Raw genomic sequence first — 19,293 nt, 5'->3', positions numbered from 1 at the left:
CCCTAGCATGATCATATCAAAGAACTCTATGTCTGTCATCTATGCTTGTGTCTCTAGGGAGTAGATGTTGTGTCTCATGAGCATGGTGGAGCTCACCCGCAAAGGAGACACGTCTCGTCGCTCGCTCAATGCATGTCAGCAAAAAAATCAAGACTATGCCATTTTGTAACTCAAATACATACATAGGATATACCAAGCCATTGCACGCTCCCCCTTGGCAATCACTAATGATCCACAATGTATCTGGAAAGACTGCTTTCTAAGCAGTGTCTGACACCCATAATCTACTAACTGTCTCACTGAAATCACGCTATGTCTGAGCTGAGGAACAAAGCGCACATGTCGTAGCGTATAGGATGCACCACTGGGCCTTGACAAGCAAATATCTCATGCACCTGCAGTGTCAAACGCAGAACCATTGGCCATGAGTAGACAACCAAAGCTCCCACTGAAGAATGTGTTGAACCACTCATGATGTGGTGTGACGTGGAAAATTGTATCCTCTTCTAGCAACCAACGGGGAGAAGTGCCACCTCCTCGCCACCTCTCAAAGACATATAAGGGGGATGAACGATGTCACAAAATCTAATATCTAACCAACCCAAATGATTTTCTCATATTAAACTCATCATTTAATGTGGGAGAATAAATAAGAACAAGGGTTAGAATATAGACATGTGCTTATGGATCTATCTCAACACGGGGCCAAGGTTAAAGGGATCCAAATGAGAGATGGTATGTCAAAGAGAAATGCTAGCTAATGGAACTTAAAGACCTTAGGGTTAGCTTCATTAAAGACCTACAAAGTTTGGTGTTAAAAGTCCATTGACCTTAGGCAAGCTAGAGTTGTGCTTCAGGTGGGAACCCGGCCCAAGCTTGAGGTGCTTGTTGTGCTTGCTGACTAAGGTGCTTGAGGTGCTTGTCATGCTTGATGACTAAGGTGCTTGAGGTGCTTGTCGTGCTTGAGGTGCTAGGGCTGAGCTTGAGGTGGGAGCCTTCCCCAAGCTTGAGGGGCTTAAGGCATTCCAAAAGTCAACAAGGATCCCTACATGAGAGGGGGCGAGCCCTACAAGTAGGGGCAAGAGACAGAGCACACACACCCTCACACACGACAAGACTAGTCCAAAGAGGCAACAAGGACACATGTCAAGTTTGTTAGTAGCAAGCTAACTTGGATACCATTTTTCGGAGCTCTCATTGTAAAAACACTTATTATTTTGATAAATCAAAAATATTATAACTCTTATTTTACGGATAAACCTTGTAATTGATGAATCGGGGCTACAAGCTTCCAGATTGTATCAACCTATCATTACCCATCTTTTGTTAGAGCTCCCAGATTATTAGTTTTGACCACCAAAAACATTGGCTAAGGTATAAAAGCCAATTTTTGTAAGTTAATTTTAAGTTTTGGATAACAGAAACACAGCGTGAGCTAACGGCACTCACTTCTCTCCTTCTGGTGCTTCCTACTCCCTCTCCAGTTGTCATATTGCAGTCGCATTTGTTGCATTGCAACCACAGGTAAGACCTCTACACATTGACGTAAGCATTTTACGATATTTCGTAGATTTTGGCGTCGTTGATCCGTGGCCTAATTTCATCATAAGTAGGAGTTTACACTTCAAAATCAAAAATTAACTATAGGCGGGATATTGGGGCATCATTGTTAAGCATTTAAATGCATTCAAGGTCAAAAACAATTAGTCAAAGACTCACTGCTATTAATAATCGTGATTTTTTCACTTGACCTAAAGTGAGATTTGAGACCATAAGCATATGTGCTTAGGTCTTATAAACAAGTCCTAGAAGTTTCGTGATGTTTGGATGTCATTTGATGCTATAACGGATATGATTTGTTTGCCGATGAGTGATTAGCTTTTGGTGATTTCAGTCACTTGAGTGTAGCTTGAGTTTGTTGTTTTCCAAGAGATTGACAACCTCTTGTAGCCTCTATGCACTAGTCGAGTCAGCTTCATCCCATGGATTGACAATTATATTCGTGGTTCTCGCTATGTCTGCAATAAGATAGGAGTGAGGTTAGACACCCGTCCCACACTTGGCGCCGCTGCCGGGGAACGAAGAGACCTAAACTATGGAAAAACACGAGCGTTTTGTAAAGTTATCCTTTAACTTTCTCTAGGATCTCTTAGAGTCAAAACTTTCTTTTTAGAAACCGCATAGCTTAAGATTGTCGTATTTTGCTGTGTAGAAGTAGCTTGGAAGTAATCGTACTTGTTGAGTGCCTTTAGGATTGTAGAGTTGTAGAACTAGATTAGGATTTTGAGGATGATTGATAGACCAGACAAGTCTTAAGATCGATGCTCAGAAAATCATAAAAAACAAGAAAACAAGTGTTGGTGGACACTTTCCACAACCCCATTGCATAAGAACCTAAGAGTAGGGTAAGTACGATCCGAGGTGGATTTCAGAACATTGCTCTCTCCGAAAGAATCATTGTGAGTTGTTATTTGAAGTTGCAGAATTTCAAGTCTACGGCTAGAAATAGCACGAAAAGACTCCAAACCACTCAATCTGATTTGAGAGTATGCTTAAAAGTTATATGAACCAGTGGGTAAGCTCAAGAACACGTTGATGTAAAAATTTCAAGAGTTTGCAAAAACTCAGATTATTTACTTTTTCTTGACATTTTAGGCCAAATTAAGTTTTGACTTGATTCATAGGCTTAGAATAACTCATGAAAAGACTGTCCATTGAAAAAGTGCAAAAAAAATGTTCATTTTGGGCATAAAGTAAATAATTGCTATTATTTACTTTCAGCTCAAATTGTTGATACCAGTGATTCATTGCATGTGTACAAACAACTTCTGTAAAGGCACAAAACATTTGGATTACTAAACTGGCAAAAAATTGGGTAAAAACTAAAGTTTGTACTGACTTTTGAGAACTTGAGTGTAAATTGGGGAAAAAATTGTCCAAACTCAATGAAATTTGATTTATAGGCTTATATTGATGTGATAGACACGTGTACATTCTCACTTGACCAAAAAGGTGCAAAAGTTGCCAGTAGTAAATAATTGCGATTATTTACTATTACCCCATTTTTCAACCTTTTTGACTAAGTTAGCATACCACTAGTTTTACCATATTGTAATAAGCCCACAAACCAAACTGGGTAAGATTTGGATCATTGGATTGAAAATTGTCACCAAATTTGCAAAGTCAGTCTGTGGACAGAAAACTGATGACCATTTGACCAAAAACTGTTCAAACTTTATGAAACTTGGCTAGAGACCTTAAGTTGAGGTGCTTAACAGATCTGTGTCAAGATTGGGGAAAAAACTTGCAAAAAATTAGCTAGAGTAAATAATCACGATTATTTACATCTGCTTCAAAAATTGACAATTTTGCATATTCAAGTATACCACAAGGTCAAGCATATCAAGTAGACCACACAAATCAATGTTGGTGAAATTTGGATCACAAAAGTGAGATTTAAGCCAGATTCTTGAAAATCGAGTTTGTGGACATAAAACAACTGATAAACTTGAACAAATTTTGTCCAAACTTAGTGAAACTTGTCCAGGGACTTTAACAGGTTGTACACTTGGAAAATCAAGCCAAAAAGTGTTAAAAACTGACAAAAGTAAATAATCGCGATTGTTTACTACTACTACAAAGAGATACCATTTTTTACCTTTGAACTTGTACAGTGCTAGACCAACATAATACAAGACCACATGACAATTTTGGGTTCAATCAAATCCAAATTGGTACATGTTCACTCAGTTTCCAGGTTGCAAATTAATCCTTTGATTTTTACCAAAGTCGAGCCTGAAAATCTCAATTGCTGACTCCCATAGCCCAATTTGCAATGATACACATAGACCAAACACAATAGCTAGCAAAAATTACACAATCTTTGTGAAAGAATAGCTAACTTGATCAAAATTGTATAGGAATCAGGTTGTAGACAAGGAATTGGCAATTTAACAAAAATTGCAATCCAGTCAAGTGGAAATTGACAACAAGTCAATCCAAAGGTAAGTACTCTATCCAGGGATTCACAAGTCTTTATGAACCTTAGATCTGCTCGTGTACTAGGAAATCAAGGCATACTTGGAGAAACTTCCAGTAGAGTGTCCACCGAAGAAAGTGTGAATCAAGGCAATTCCTTGCACACTATCCTTGAAGAAGTCTCAGACACTTTTTCCGATTCAACGTCTGAAATGTCATCCTATTCGACTCACTCAGAAACCAGAACGACAATGTGCTATAAGCATATACTCTCATTTTATAAGACTAATCGCCATGGAGCTCAGGTTTACCTGGATCCTAGCGAAGAGTATGCTATTCGCATTGATGACAATGGTATTGAGTTCGAAGAGGAGATCAAGGCAAACAAACAAGGAAAAACGTACATGGATAGAAAGGAACTCAGTATTTACAAGTCGAAGACCCTGCCATGATAGACAAATGGGGGTTACAAGTAAACTCCATAATTCTAGATATGGCAGCAAAAGAAGGACCACCAACTTTAGAATTTGAGGGATACGATCAAGTTGATTTAAAGCCTTTAAAACGGCTTAGTATTGATAATCCTAGGATCGGAGTCAATTGTTGGGAGGATAGAAATGTAAAAGATCTTCTATGGACTTTGCATGCCAAATCAAGATAACTAACACCCATGAAGATCATCTATATCTTCAAGATCAAAGATAAGGGTTCAGCAGACCTACCAACCTACCTGTTTAGGGATTGTTATAACAATAACTTTGTTATGATGACTCCATCCTGAGGAGGTAGAACAAACCAAATATCAAGGGTATTCAATAAGGGATTGGATATTAGGCCAAGGACCAGAAACTATTCCAAGAGATGAACACCGTGAGAGATCTTCTGAGAGTGAGTAATGTTAAGAAACCAAAAACCACCTCGTCATGAAGAAAACCGGGTGACACTAAAGCCAGTCCAGGGATACATGAGTCACTATTTCCAACAGACTGGTTTGAAGGACTCGAAACAGGACCAACTGCCAGGAGACCGGGAGTTAAACCAAATAGACGTGTTAGACCAACTGATTTTTAGAAATGGGTCAGAAAATACAGTGGATCAGGGGATCCATATGACCACTTACCAAGCTTTAAGGAAGTGCTAAGTACAGAACGCATATTCGATTTCCATACTCAACTCGAGGGGTTTGGAATGATATTAGAAGGGAAAGCATTAACATGGTTCCAAAATATTCCACCAAGGTCAATCATGGACTTGAACACACTAGCTCAAGGATTTGTAGCTGTTTGTTCCAAAACGAGGATCAAACACAATACGGTGGCTCAAATCTAGAGCTTTAAACAGAAACAAGGTGAGTCTGTTAAGGATTGTTCAACTCAAATGAAACAATACATTGCCAGATGCCCAGGGCTAGAGATACCTGCAGAAGAACGGCTAGTATCATTGTTTCTAGAGGGACTGTTAAACAAAGAACTTCATGCTATATTGTATAGCAAGAAGCATACAAACCTAGAAGAGTGTGTGTCAGATGCTATTGACTTAGGAGACAATTGTGATATTTTCAACGAAGAAGATGTCCCTAAGGATAACCAAAGAGAGAAAACAGCATCCACCAAACGAGCACAAGTAGGAACGGCTGCTGCAGCACCACATTCAGCCATAGAAGACATGCTCAAAAGGATGAATAACATGCAAAAAGCACGTATGAGAGGACTAAGACAAGAAATACCTCAATAGGGACAACCAATTAGACCACAAAAATGCAATCGAGGGTAAATGGACCAACCATGAGACCAATGAGTGCTACTACCGACCAAAGTATGATGGGAATGTTCAGTATGTACCTATGAGGCCACAAGGACAACCCATGTACAGATATCAGCCTAACATGGCACCAGCTCAAAGACCACCGATGGGTATGAAAAGACCTCAACCCGTGTTGGGTCAACAACCTCCATATCGGGACATAATGCAGTGCCTGTAAAGTACATGCATTTAGAAGGAGTCATAGATAAACAAGCATTAGTACCTGTTACACCCTATGCTGAGCCTAGTCCATCTACAATAATTGTAGAAGGAGATTGGTATAATTCACATCCACCACCAATGGAAGAACCTGTGACTTATGCTCCACCAGAGCTTGCACCAATGTACTATGTAGCTAATCAAGGTGTCAGACCTCCTATGGTAAGACCCATGATTAAACCAAGAACGAGAAAATTGCTATAAATATGGTGCAGATGATCATTGGAAAAATGAATGCCCAGAGTCTGACAAGAACCTCAAGCCAGTTGAAGCTTATTGCATACAATGTTGCAAAAACGGAGGACACTTTTTGGAAGATTGTCCTAAAAATCCTTTAAACAAGGGTAAAACAGTAGTGAACATAGTCCAAGTGATACCTAGTAGCTCATTTGAGAGTGAGCCAATTGTTTTAATCAAGGTAATCACCAGAGCCCAGGCTAAGAAAAAGAAACATAACTCCTCTGTGATTCACAAAATACAAAAATTTCCTCTCACAAGACCAAAAGAAGCAGAAGCAAAAGGTATGAGATGAGAAAACAAAAACAACAGGCTGAAATCGAGGAGAAAGCAAAGAAGCTATCCATGCAAAGGTGAAAGAAACTGGAAGTGAAATCAAAGAAACAACCGTGAATTCTGGAGGATCAATTTTGGTTGATATAATTTTTAGCCTATTAATGCAGCCTTGGAAGCCTACCAAGCAAGACTTAAAGCAAACCAAAACATGGAAAACAAATGAAAAAACTATCCTTCTCTAGACATGGAAGCAGCTAAGCTTAAAGCTTATCAAAATTTGATAAGAATCACGCAAGAAATGTTGGAAAAACAAAAACCCAAGCTCGAGAGTATGGCAAAACCTGAGGAGCTTGTGGCAAGAGACCATAAAGAAAAATCCAAAGTGGTGGTAGAACCCCACCTTGAAACAAAAGAGCCAAAACTTATAGTGCCAGACAGCAGCGAAGATGCCTTAGACGGAATTCCATTCGTAGAGGAAGACTAGCCAAGACACTTATGGGAAAAAGTTAGAGAGATCAATGATGGGATCCTAAATCTAAAGTCAAATCCTATAGAGGAAGTTTGGTTAGAAAATCTACCTCCTGATATGGACATGGATGTACAATCCTTGTATGGGGATTGCGGATCTGAAGCTTCAGGAATGTCAAAACCATTGACCTTGAAAACATTACCCTCTTACTTGGGAGATAACAAAGGTGAATCCGTAGTGTGTAAGTGCTATGACTGCCCTGCACAATACCCGAGACAACATGCTGCTAATCATAAATGAACGAATCAGCATACCTGACGCCTCGCATAGCACATAATCGACGTTGTACACGAACAGAGAGAGACAACGAGCGAGAGAGAGAGAAAGAGAACATGCGCATGCGCACCTTCTAGAACGAAGTGCTACGCCTGGCACGACGAGAGAGAAGAGAAGAGAGGAGAGGAGAATGAGACGGACATTGGGTGCAATCTCCCCCCATGCAAGAGTGACCATTTCCGGCGATACGATGAGGGTTGGAGGGTGTCAAGAGGAATTAGAGTTCCAAAGAAATGAGGGAACCTATAATGGGCAGTCAAAAGGGGGAGTCTGAGATGGCTGTGTAGGGCAACATGCTATGGAAGGCTGCAAGCTACAGGAAGCGACGAGGAGAAAGGGCATGGGTCGCGTGCCGAGCGACCGTTTTCATATATATATAATAATAATTTTTTTAGAAAAAGGCCGAGTGTAGATCATGGTGGGCATCCACGAGTCAACATAAAGAGTACATTTAATCCAAGGCGGCATATCAAAATTTTGATCCAACGTCCAAAGTGGAAGATAGCCAACTGCATTATCTTGCTTGTGCTTATCCGTCACGGATTCTCTAGATCCTATGCCAAAGGAGGGTCGTTTTTTCATGGACTTTGTCATTGTACATCCATATTTGACAGATTTATACCCCCTGACTTATGTCCATCTTTCCTCTTGCTCTTGGGTCTAGTTGTTTGTCGTTATAAGTGTGCGAGAGGGAGTGGTGCACGGTAGAGATTTTTAAAGGGATCTATGTATTGGCCAATTTTGAGGTGCCATAAATGTGAAAATTGCAATGCAAAGTTTGTAGGTAAGGGTCAATATTGCTTTTTTCGTGATCAGGTATATACAATTAGGATTGGTTGGATATGAGTTCACACAGTAGTCGTTTCCAAATTGTGTGTGTATACTCTTGCGCTACTGTCGGACGACAGTTTGTGAACTCATTCGTGTTGTTATTATGTCCGTCTACCATTGATAATAAACAACGTCTTCACACTATTGGTGAGCATCACCGTTGCATCTATTGGCTGTTGTCCACATGCCGAGTCGCGTGAGGCGGGAGTTGGTGTATGCTTGTTGGCTTGCTGCTACCATAGCTACTATTGACACTGAACTTGTTGAAATTGTTGTCAACCACATGCTATGACAGTGCACCCCTCAATCTCGCACTATGCAAATGCCTCACATTACTGTTGTGAAAATAAGAAGCTTATTATTCTTCACATAAAATTTCAATTTTCATCTCGACATCGCCAGCTCACGGCAAATGGTCATCTCTTTTGATTGATTCCTTTACCATAAAGTTGAGCCTCTGATACCCACAATTTTGCTTTCTGATAAATAGCTTGGGTAATTTTACACACTACCACGTCGTGAAATTTCTCTTCCTGTCATGATGATATCTGATGCATTGTACCCATCTATTTTTCTTTTAATTATTCACAAGTCATGTCTGCTCTCAACAGACATGTTTGTCTGTATCTATAATCCCTTTTAAATTGCAATGTATATAGCTTTAAGAAAGGCAAGTCCTCGATGTTCAATCAAATCCAATGTTTAATATTGAATTTCTTATGCAACGATATCATTTTAGAGACTAAGTGACAATCCAGGTAGTGATTTCTTTCAATTATAGCCGAGCATTGCAATGTTAATTTGATTTGTGAAAATACCATTACTTGTTGTCAAGTGTTGTGCTAGCAAACGGTATATACCGTACATCAACCTCACTCATGTTTCATATTTCGTCTACCCATATTATCTTATGAATTGTGAAATTTACATCACTTGCACTTACACTAAATGGCATCCCTTCTGTGACCGTTTTTTTTTTCACTGATCTATAAAACTATTTACATCAGCTAAGGTGATTTGGAATGATGGCAATAATTTGTAAGTACCTTTGCACTCGAATATACTCCAATATTGTATCAAATAGGTGGCAAATATTTTATTATGCGTTGTCTAGTCCATTGGTCACATGCACACAGACTCGTCGATTTAGGCAGTGTGTAGATACTCATCTTGGTGCAGATCCGCCGATTTAGGCAGCACATTGATAAATTGCAGATTCATGATTTTTAAATAATATCAAATGCAGATTCGCCGATTTAGGCAGCACGTCTTATTAGTGCAGATTCGTCGATTTAGGTAGCACGTCTTATTAGTGCAGATTCGTCGATTTAGGCAGCACGTATTATTGGTGTAGATTCGCCGATTTAGGCAACAGCAATTACAAAATCATGCTGCATTGGCTGGCCACCACTGTAAGTGGTATGATTTTGTTACCCGGGTATAGAAAATGAAAGATTTTTTGGATTTGGATTTGGAATTGGAATTGGAATTGGTATATGATGACTTTCTGTCGCGACAGTATTTATGAGAGTGAACTTGAGATTGATGGGAATTGATTTGACGAGTGTAACCAATGATATCCTGATTCATTAGGGTATGAAATATACTGCTTATTCTAGTGGTATGGGACACTAGAATAGGTAGTATGTGGATGACGGCAGGCATAAGCTAATGTTGTTTAGTTTCATAAATTTTTCTTTTATTATGTGATGTTTTTGACACAACATACTAATCACTGTTTTTGACAAGTATTGTTTGCAGATTTTTATCTTCGCAACTGAGGACACTTGCTTTCCAACGGAGAGGTATGTTATGGAATTGATATCTTATTATTTATTGCAGCTATGTGACAGGTGGAAAATGCTTGACCGAGCTAAGCTATTGCAAAAGGATATCATATTTTATGTACATTTTATTATTCAAGTGCTCTTTATGAGCTTTGGCCATTTATGACCGGCCGGCAAGTTTGTACTCACTTTGACCATTCAAGAATCTATAAATTAAATACGTGCAAGAGAGAAATGGTCACTCTTGCACGGGGGGAGATTGCACCCAATGTCCGTCTCATTCTCCTCTCCTCTCTTCTCTTCTCTCTTGTCGTGCCAGGCGTAGCACTCCGCTCTAGGAGGTGAACATGCGCATGTTCTCTTTCTCTCTCTCGCTCGTTGTCTCTCTCTGTTCGTGTACAACGTCGATTATGTGCTATGCGAGGCGTCTGGTCTGCTGATTCATTCATTCATGATTAGCAGCATGTTGTCTCAGGTATTGTGCAGGGCAGCCACGCATTCCATTTGTAGCAGTAAGACCACTCAAGTAAAAAGAGCGGAACAGACCCTAGAAGTAGACAACATCCATTCAATCATGTCTACACCCATCCAATGCACTCTTACTTTGGGAGAACTATTAAAAATCAGACCATATTTATGGAATGATCTACAGAAAACCCTAGAAAAGGTGGAAATAACGGGGCTAATCGCAAAAAATTTGGGAAGATTGAAACACGAAATGGATAACAAAGAGATTCGATATGTTCCAACGAACAAAGTCGGAGAATACTACGAAGGGGAGAAGGAAACACCACCCTTCCAGTGAAATATAATGACATAGAAACCATGGCAATACTGGATAGTGGGGCTAGCATAGCCTTAGCCACGAAAGCAGTATGGGAATCCTGGGGACAACTAGCCATTAGACAAACTCGAATGAAATTGCAATTGGCTAATGGACACATTGAAAGACCCTTAGGGCTGCTTGAAAAGTGATAGTTAATTCATGTGGGATTGAATAACAACACACTTTTGCCATAGTAGACTTTGGGAAGAAGCTCAATTACGAAATCATATTGGGAAGACCTTTCATGCGACAGGTACAACTCATCCAAGATTGGTGAAACAATTATCTGTACTTGAAGCAAGTGGGATCAATAACAAGGGTTAATCTAAAAGATCACACTTATAGAGATGTCATGAAAACACCCATACAAGAGTTTGATTCGTCTCTTCGGCTAAAACTAAGCTTCCATCTTGGTTGAACAAAGACAGTCCTATTTGGATGTGTGGAGCTTCAGAAAATGGGAGCTTAAAACTAGAAGAATGTATCTTAGAAAGGGATGGCATCGACGAAGCATATGTACCTGAACCCTTTTCGAAGCATTTGTTTGAGCCATTTGAGTGGACTCAAATTTTAGCAACAATGGATGTATGTGTGAATACGTTTATGCCTACTCAATTTTGCAATCATGACGGCTACGACATAATTTCCATCCAAATTATTTCAACCCTCCACATTGAAGATGAAATTGAGGAGCCCAGGGACTTAATGAAAGCTCAACAAGTCTTTTCATACCTCTACTACGATGCAACAGATGAGTTAGAAGAACACTCAGCTACCTCAGAAGATTCGGGGTCGAAAAAAGAAAATGTAAGAGGTAAGCTACTCATGAAAGAAGGGGAGGAAAAGTTTTTTGACTTTCCTAACCAGAAACCGAGAAGACAGAAATGATATAGACAAAAAAGAGACACCAAAAACATGAAAGCTAGACCTATGCCATCAGTCTCCAGTAAAACACAGTTCCTAATGCAGATAGATGCACATGATTGTACCAAGGATAAAATCACTGGCAGATATTCTTCAAAAGAAAATCCAAAAATGTTGAAAACTTCAAGAAAAACGAGAAGGGATACTCAAGCAAAGCCAAAGAAAGAGGACAAGGAGTCAACCATGACACGAGTTGAGCGGAAAAAGAAGTATCAAGAGTTGAAAAAAGCTCTAAAGGAGATATATACGACCGAAATGGAAACCACAGAAGAGGATGGTAGATTCCATCTCATTACAAGAAATATGCTCTCCAAGGTTGAAAAATCATAGTCAAACAACGTGTTAGAGAACTACAAAAACAAGGTGAGTCCTACGAAGGGCCTGAAAACTCAAAAAAGATAGATCTGGCTGAACCAGGAGAAGAGCCTAGGCCTGCCTACATTGCAAATGACCTAACAGAAGAAGAAGAAGAGATTTTGTTAAGCTTGCGCTAAAACAATACCAAGATATCTTTTCTTGGGGTCTTATAAGGATCTCAAGGGTGTTGATCCAGAAATCTGTCAACATACCATACCCATGAGAGATGATGCGAAACCAAGTAGACAAAGGCCATACACATACAATGAAACATTTGCCAAAAAGATCAAAGGAGAGATTGCAAAACTAAAGGAAGCCAAATTCATTTATAAAATTGAACACACAGATTGGGTGTCTCCAATTGTGGTAGTACCCAAGAAGAATGGAAAATTACGAGTGTGTGTCAAAATCAAGAAAGTGAATGCAGCTACCATTAGAGACAACTTTCCTCTTCCAATCACTGAGTATGTTTTGGAATGTGTTGCAAGTAAAGAAGCTTAAAACTTTTTAAATGGCTTTTCAGGATACAATCAACTTTTGGTTGACCAAAAATCATCATAAAACTGCTTTTGCAACGGAATGGGGTATTTTTGCCTATCGGGTTATGTCTTTTGGGTTAACTAATGCTTCTACCACCTTTCAAAGATTGATGAGCCATGCTTTTAAAGAATATTTGAGGAAATTCTTGGAAGCTTATATGGATTATCTATGCATACATTCATCAATCCGGGCTGATCATTTTGAACACCTCAAAAGGGTATTCGAAAAATGTAGACTTTATAGGATTTGCCTAAATCCTGAAAAGTGCACATTCATGGGTAGACAAGGAAAAATTCTTGGACATATAGTGTCTAAAACTGGCATAGCTACTGACATGGATAAAATTCATGTTTACGCTGATTTGCCTAGACCAAAAACATTCAAGGGGGTTCAAGCCTTCATGGGACATTGTGGATATTACAGACGGTTCATTGACATGTACGCTATAATTGCAAAACCCATGTATAGCTTGATTACACAATTTGAGTGGACTGATGCGTGTGAAGAATCCTTCATGAAGCTTAAGCAAGCTCTCACTTCAGCTCCAATATTGAAAGCACCAGATTGGAATAAGATATTCCACATACATGTAGATGCTTCCAATTTTGCCATTGGGTGTATACTAGCTCAACCAAGAGATAGAAAATTTGATTTTTCTATTTCTTATGCTAGCCGACACTTGAACATGGCAAAAAATAATTATACCACCACAGAAAGGGAAGGGTTAGGAATGATCTATACCATAAAAAAGTATAGACATTACCTATTAGCAAAACAAATTTGTTTTCTTTGTGGACCACCAAGCCTTATTGTACTTGGTCAACAAGCCATGCAGCACAGGAAGAATAGTGAGATGGTTCATCATTCTTCTAGAATTTGATTTTGTTGTGGTTGTAGAAAACAGCACATCTCATCAAAGAGCAGATCATTTGTCAAGGATTGTCTTAGGAGAATCACTCAAAGGGGTAGACAACGATCTACCCGATACCTATCTGTTCTCCGTGGAAATGATACCTTGATGGTCGGAAAATATGGTATCATTGATGACCATAGCTCAAGTGGATTCACAAATAGCACTTCCTATTACAATCAGATTAATTGAGCAAACAGCTATGTATCAATTACTACCTGGTAGGCTATACAAAAGAAACCCAGATGGAATATTGCTCTTATGCATTAATCCTGAAGAGAAAACCCAATACCTAAGCCAAGCACATATTACCATAGTAGGACTTCACTTTGCGGAAGACCAAACTATGCAACGAATCTTGAGACTTGGAGTATTTTGGCCAACTATGAGGAGTGATGTTCGCTCTTTTGTAAAGGATTATCCTCAATGTCAAAAACAAACACCCATACCTCATGTAACATTGTTCCAAATGTCACTTGTTCCTAAGTGGAGTAACTATGTAGTTACTTACTTATCGAGTCGAACATTTCCTAAGGAAATGAGTAAACACTGAAGGGGATCGGAGAGCACCATAGATGGAGAGTGAGAGAGAGAAGGAGACACACGACACACAGATATGGGTGGGGAGACTCAAAGAGTGAGCAGCCCCCTATACACTTATGCTATGTATAAGGTATACAAGTTAGTGGGCGCCTAGACTCTGGGTGGCTGGGCAAGGCACAGGCGCCTATACCCCAACAACCTCCCACTTAAAGGCGATTGTGCCTTTAAGCAAGGGAACCTAGTCTAAAGACTACAAAAGGCGAGAGAAAATCGGTCTCAACCAATGCTCACTGGCTGGTTGTGATCGTGTGCGTCCGGCTGTCCTACTCCCGTGTAAGTCCATACACCACCAAACGTACCGCACACGTACTGCAAGTATGTACGCAATACCTGCATATCTCCCTTGTACACTATGCAATCATCAGTCAACAAACAACTGACAACCCCAACTGCAAATGCTCCCACTGCAGTTGCGATATCCAGTCTCAAGATCAGCATCTCATACATGAGACCACCGAATGCCGATGCAATGCTAGCGGGCCCTCCTAGCTCTATGGAGCATGCATCAACATATATATCCCTAGCAATAGGCATCTCTAACTGACAAGGCATGTCAGCCACATGCATCTCCTGACTGTCTGCAAAAGACGCATCAACCTGTCGTGCAACCTCAGAGCAAACCAGCTACTCTAGGTGTCTGCTGGAATACATATCCTGCACAACTATATCCCCATGCTCACTGTCGAGCATAGAAAGGAATGACTGCATAATCACTGACATCTCAGCCTCCTCTGCAATCATGCACTGCAAACATGACCACTCAATCTGCTGTGACTCACTAGAGCTCTCATGCTCTAACTCCTTATGCATAGACTCTTGCACAACGTCCTCCTGTCGTGACTCACTAGAGCAAGACCGCTCTACCTGTCTATCCTGCATAGGAGTATCTCACACAACTGACTCTCTTTTGCTCAGTCACTAGCAAAGCATGCATGTCTGACTCTGTCACCTCTCTGTGTGACTGCTCAAGTCGTGCCCCAACTGTGTGCACAACGAGCTCACTACTCTGCACTCCATGCAAAGCACCCTGCAACCCATGAGCAAAAGAGACTGTCCGGGTCTCTCGCTCTCTGCATGGCTGTCACAAGATTGAGACTCGACCATCTCGCACTAGTACTACGTGCAATGGGTACCATGTGCCAACTCTAGCACCTCTCGCAATCACTAGCGAACCCAAATGCAACGCAAAAGATCACTCAAGCAGCGATACCCGACATCCACTATCCATGAGCTGACCAACGGAGATCAAACTCATTGTCAAATGTGGCACATGACGCACATCTGTGAGCACGTACGATGCACCACTCGGTAATGACAGTCTCATATCTCCTGAACCAGCAATCTCAGGCAGTGACCCATCTGCCAATCGCACACTACCATGCACTCTGCTAGAATAGCTACTGAACCAGTCACAATACGGAGTGACATGAAAAGTAGCGTCCCTGTCTAGCACCCACTGCAAAAGAAGTGCATTATCCTCAGACGTCAAAAAATCAGGAGTAATACAGGAAGCAAATGTGACCTCACTGTCACTAGGGTACTCAGATATTGTATCTGATCCTGCAACTGTCAAGTCAACGGAGCCTATATCATCTACTGCATCCTTGAGACTAGCCTGTCTCCTGTGCTATCTCATACGACGAAAGCATTGCCGTCTACTGTGCCCTGTGTGACCACAATGCCAACATCTCAAGTGTCGAGACGAACGAGAACGCCGTCTCTCATGAGTCATTGTCCTAGACTCGAAAGTCTCACACATATTGACTACTATAAGTGAATGTCAAAAATAACCAAGAGCTGTAACTCTCCTCTAGGTACGGTAGCAATGAAATGCACTCAATTAATCCAAAAGAAGCAACCTGCAATGAGAAAATGCTCTCCGAAAAAGAGCTCACCAGCACCTACAATGCTAATGCATAAAATCTCTCGCAGTAGTGTAACCACACTGTGCTCCACAAATGGCAATGATGCAAATACCAAATGCCAAGTGTTCGAGGCTCCTGTAGAGTAAACCAAGCTCCTGTATGGCTGTAAAATATGGCTGCAAATCAACCCCAAAACAGCCCCAAAGTTCAGCTCTTAAATAGGTGCATAAACAAGTCCCAAAAGTGTCCCAGATCAACCTACAATTGAGCCATACATGGACACCTGCAAAGAGGAAACAATGGCTGAAAATTCAGCACCCAAATAAGCCCTCAAACCTGCCTATAACTTGTAAACCTGTAGCTGAAACCTGCTGAAAAACCTCAAGCCATTAGTGCTCGAATCCGGCTACCTAGCTCGTAGCCACACAAGCATACATCACAATATTCACTCCTGTGAGTGTGCCAAGATAACTGTACGCCTGTCAAACCGTGAGCTAATCACCAAGCCCACACTGTGCGGTATCGATGCATACACACGCACGAATCTCCCATCTGCAGAGAACACCGCACGCAAATGCTGAGTGCAACCCGCAATCTCTATCTAGATCTCATGAATGATGCACATAAAACTCCTCGGAAAATTTCACCAGAGTTTCGATGCACAATGGCTATCAACACAAAATAACCATTGTCCTGCAAGCTCAATACAATGAGCAATCAATGCGTATCAAACTACACTCAACATACATGCATAAGCTCTGCAAACCTGTGTCCAACAAATGCTCACAAAGAGTACCACAGGTGACCATACATGTACCCCTTGTAGAGCATGCACACAATAATATTGTCCATACTCCTACGGAAAAGGCACCTTTTGAGATCATAAAGGGAAGAGCTAAAAGTCCCTTGCTACTTAAAGTACATGGGAAGATCTTTGTTGCCGATGAGTACAGCCGCCATGACCTACAAGAATCTTTCCAAAAGATTAAGGAGGCTATATCCATCTCTCAACAAAGGCAAAAGGTTGTTTGTTGATAAGCACAAAAGGGCCTTAACATTCAAATAAAACGATTGGGTCTTACTCAAGTTTCCCAAGGCTTGATTAAGGCAAACGACGGGCAAAAATCCTACGGGCCATCAAAAGTATTATGCTAAACTAGCAAAAAGATACTATGGTCCTTTTCAATCTTGAGGCCAATCAATGACATGGCTTATCAACTCAAGTTTCCCAACCATTGGCTCATACACAATGCTTTTCATGTGAGCCTACTTAAGCCCTACAAAGGAGAGTCACCAAGAGAACCAATTATTGAAGACCCTCCATAAATCAAATACTAAGAAGAGGTGCAACAACCCAAAGCTATCCTTTGGCATGAAGACAAGGTACAATGACATGGTAAGATTATCCAACGGTATCTTATTAATTTCAAAAATTGTCCTTTTAAAGATGCTAAATGGATGAAAGGAATACAATGTAAGGATAGTATGAACCTTGTCAATGCTTACAATGCTACATTAGAGTAAGAAAATGTACATGTTTCTTTTAAATGATCAATGTTTTTGTCTTTTAAGACTGAATCTCTTTTTATTGTGCACAAATTTAAGTATTATGCATGCTTAGAATCATGTTTGTGATGACGACGTCTCTCAAACACGAAGTAGAATTTGCCACGCTACTTTGGGAGAATGAAATGGACTAAAGAGCAGACATGCTTGTGGAAGCTAAGTCTCCCATTGGAAGATTACCCGGCCAAACAACCCAAAGTCGAGACCTATCCTAGGTCAAGACCCTTTACTGCCTCAGGCAGGGTCACCAAGGTGTTTTAAGGCTTCGAAAGCATATTCATGCCAAATTCAACAGTATCCAATGCTATAACCCGAGTTAGGTTATAATGGTACCTTAAGAAAACCTAATTTAGTACACAAATGGTATGACCTGCATAGTGCTCTGATTTCCCTTAAGTTCCTTCTTTTACTGAGAATCCAATAAAATGTCAGCAAAATGTCCAAAGTAAACCAGTAAATAAAAAATAATAACCCAGCAAACCATACCCAAGGTCGAGACCTTAATCTTCAATCGAGACCCTATACTGTCTTAAGCCGGGTCCATAAAGGTGTTTAAGTCTTTGACATCACTCTCATGCCAAGCTAAGTATGATCATCTTTGTACCCCTGCATCCGATACTTATCCCTGAGTTAGTTTACATAGCCTCCTAATTAACCCAATTCATTCCACAAGTGGTTGGATTGCTTTTCCCAAAATTTATTTCATCTCTTAGCATAACAAGTATATCATAACAGCCTGGACTGTTTATCAAATAATAGCATATATACTGCCACTTTCAAGATTGCATACTTTTGGATATAACTTAGCCAATCTACCCAAGGACGAGCCTCTATACCATGGTCGAGACATTCTAGTGCCTCAGTCAACATCCATAAAAATATAAGGTCAGGCCGGAGTTACACAGTTTTGAAGGCATATCACTGCCAACCTAAGACGAATAACCAGCATCCGACACCAAATACCAAGCCAGTTTTCTCATGTTCCCCAAAATTCAGTACACTAATTAGTAAGACCTGCATAATGACCAGGTTATATTGAATGCTTATTCAATATGCATCTTAGCATTTTTACTTATCATGCTGTCATTATTCCAGTTTTACCGATTACTGTCAACCAAATATATTCTCTAGCAATTAAAGTAGTCCTTCCCATTATCATACAAGTTTATATGGATACCGCACGCAGACCATGCCCTTATGCCTATTACATACATAGCAACCTAAAATGGGTTTCACAGTACCAAGTATCATTCCCACTCATTATTTATCAAGCAAAAGGAACTCAACCTGAGAGGAAGAAGAAGCCAACGGTTGGACTTCCAAGACCTACTTCCCTTTTGCCATAGTTTAATACACTCCAAGCTCAACCACTCAGGCACTAACCCGCAGTTACACAGAGAATACAAAAGCATATACGAGCAAGCTAAGTGAGGGAGACCCTCACCTTTATAATGTTGTTACGGAATAGGCCGAAATTTCACAGCCCAAACTTAGAGTCCTGCCGATCATCCACAGCCATGCATTCAGTGGAGGTAGCTTGCCATGAATGGCCCATGTGCACCACTAGCATCTCTCGTCTACAAATGTGATGATTCCCGACTTCGCCGCCAGAGTTAGCGCACAATAGAGCTTCACCTAATTCCCTTTACTCGATCTGAGTTACCCCCACTTTAGTAATGCTCACCAAGTGAAAAAAGACCTTAAAAAGATTTTTTAAGCTTAGTTACACACGAAGAAGGTAATATTTCCAGTCAAGGGAAATTTCA

The sequence above is a fragment of the Adiantum capillus-veneris genome, chromosome 15 (genome assembly GCF_014529385.1).
Source record: "Adiantum capillus-veneris isolate H3 chromosome 15, ASM1452938v2, whole genome shotgun sequence".
NCBI classification, from domain to species: domain Eukaryota; kingdom Viridiplantae; phylum Streptophyta; class Polypodiopsida; order Polypodiales; family Pteridaceae; genus Adiantum; species Adiantum capillus-veneris.
This window is presented reverse-complemented; position numbering follows the sequence as displayed.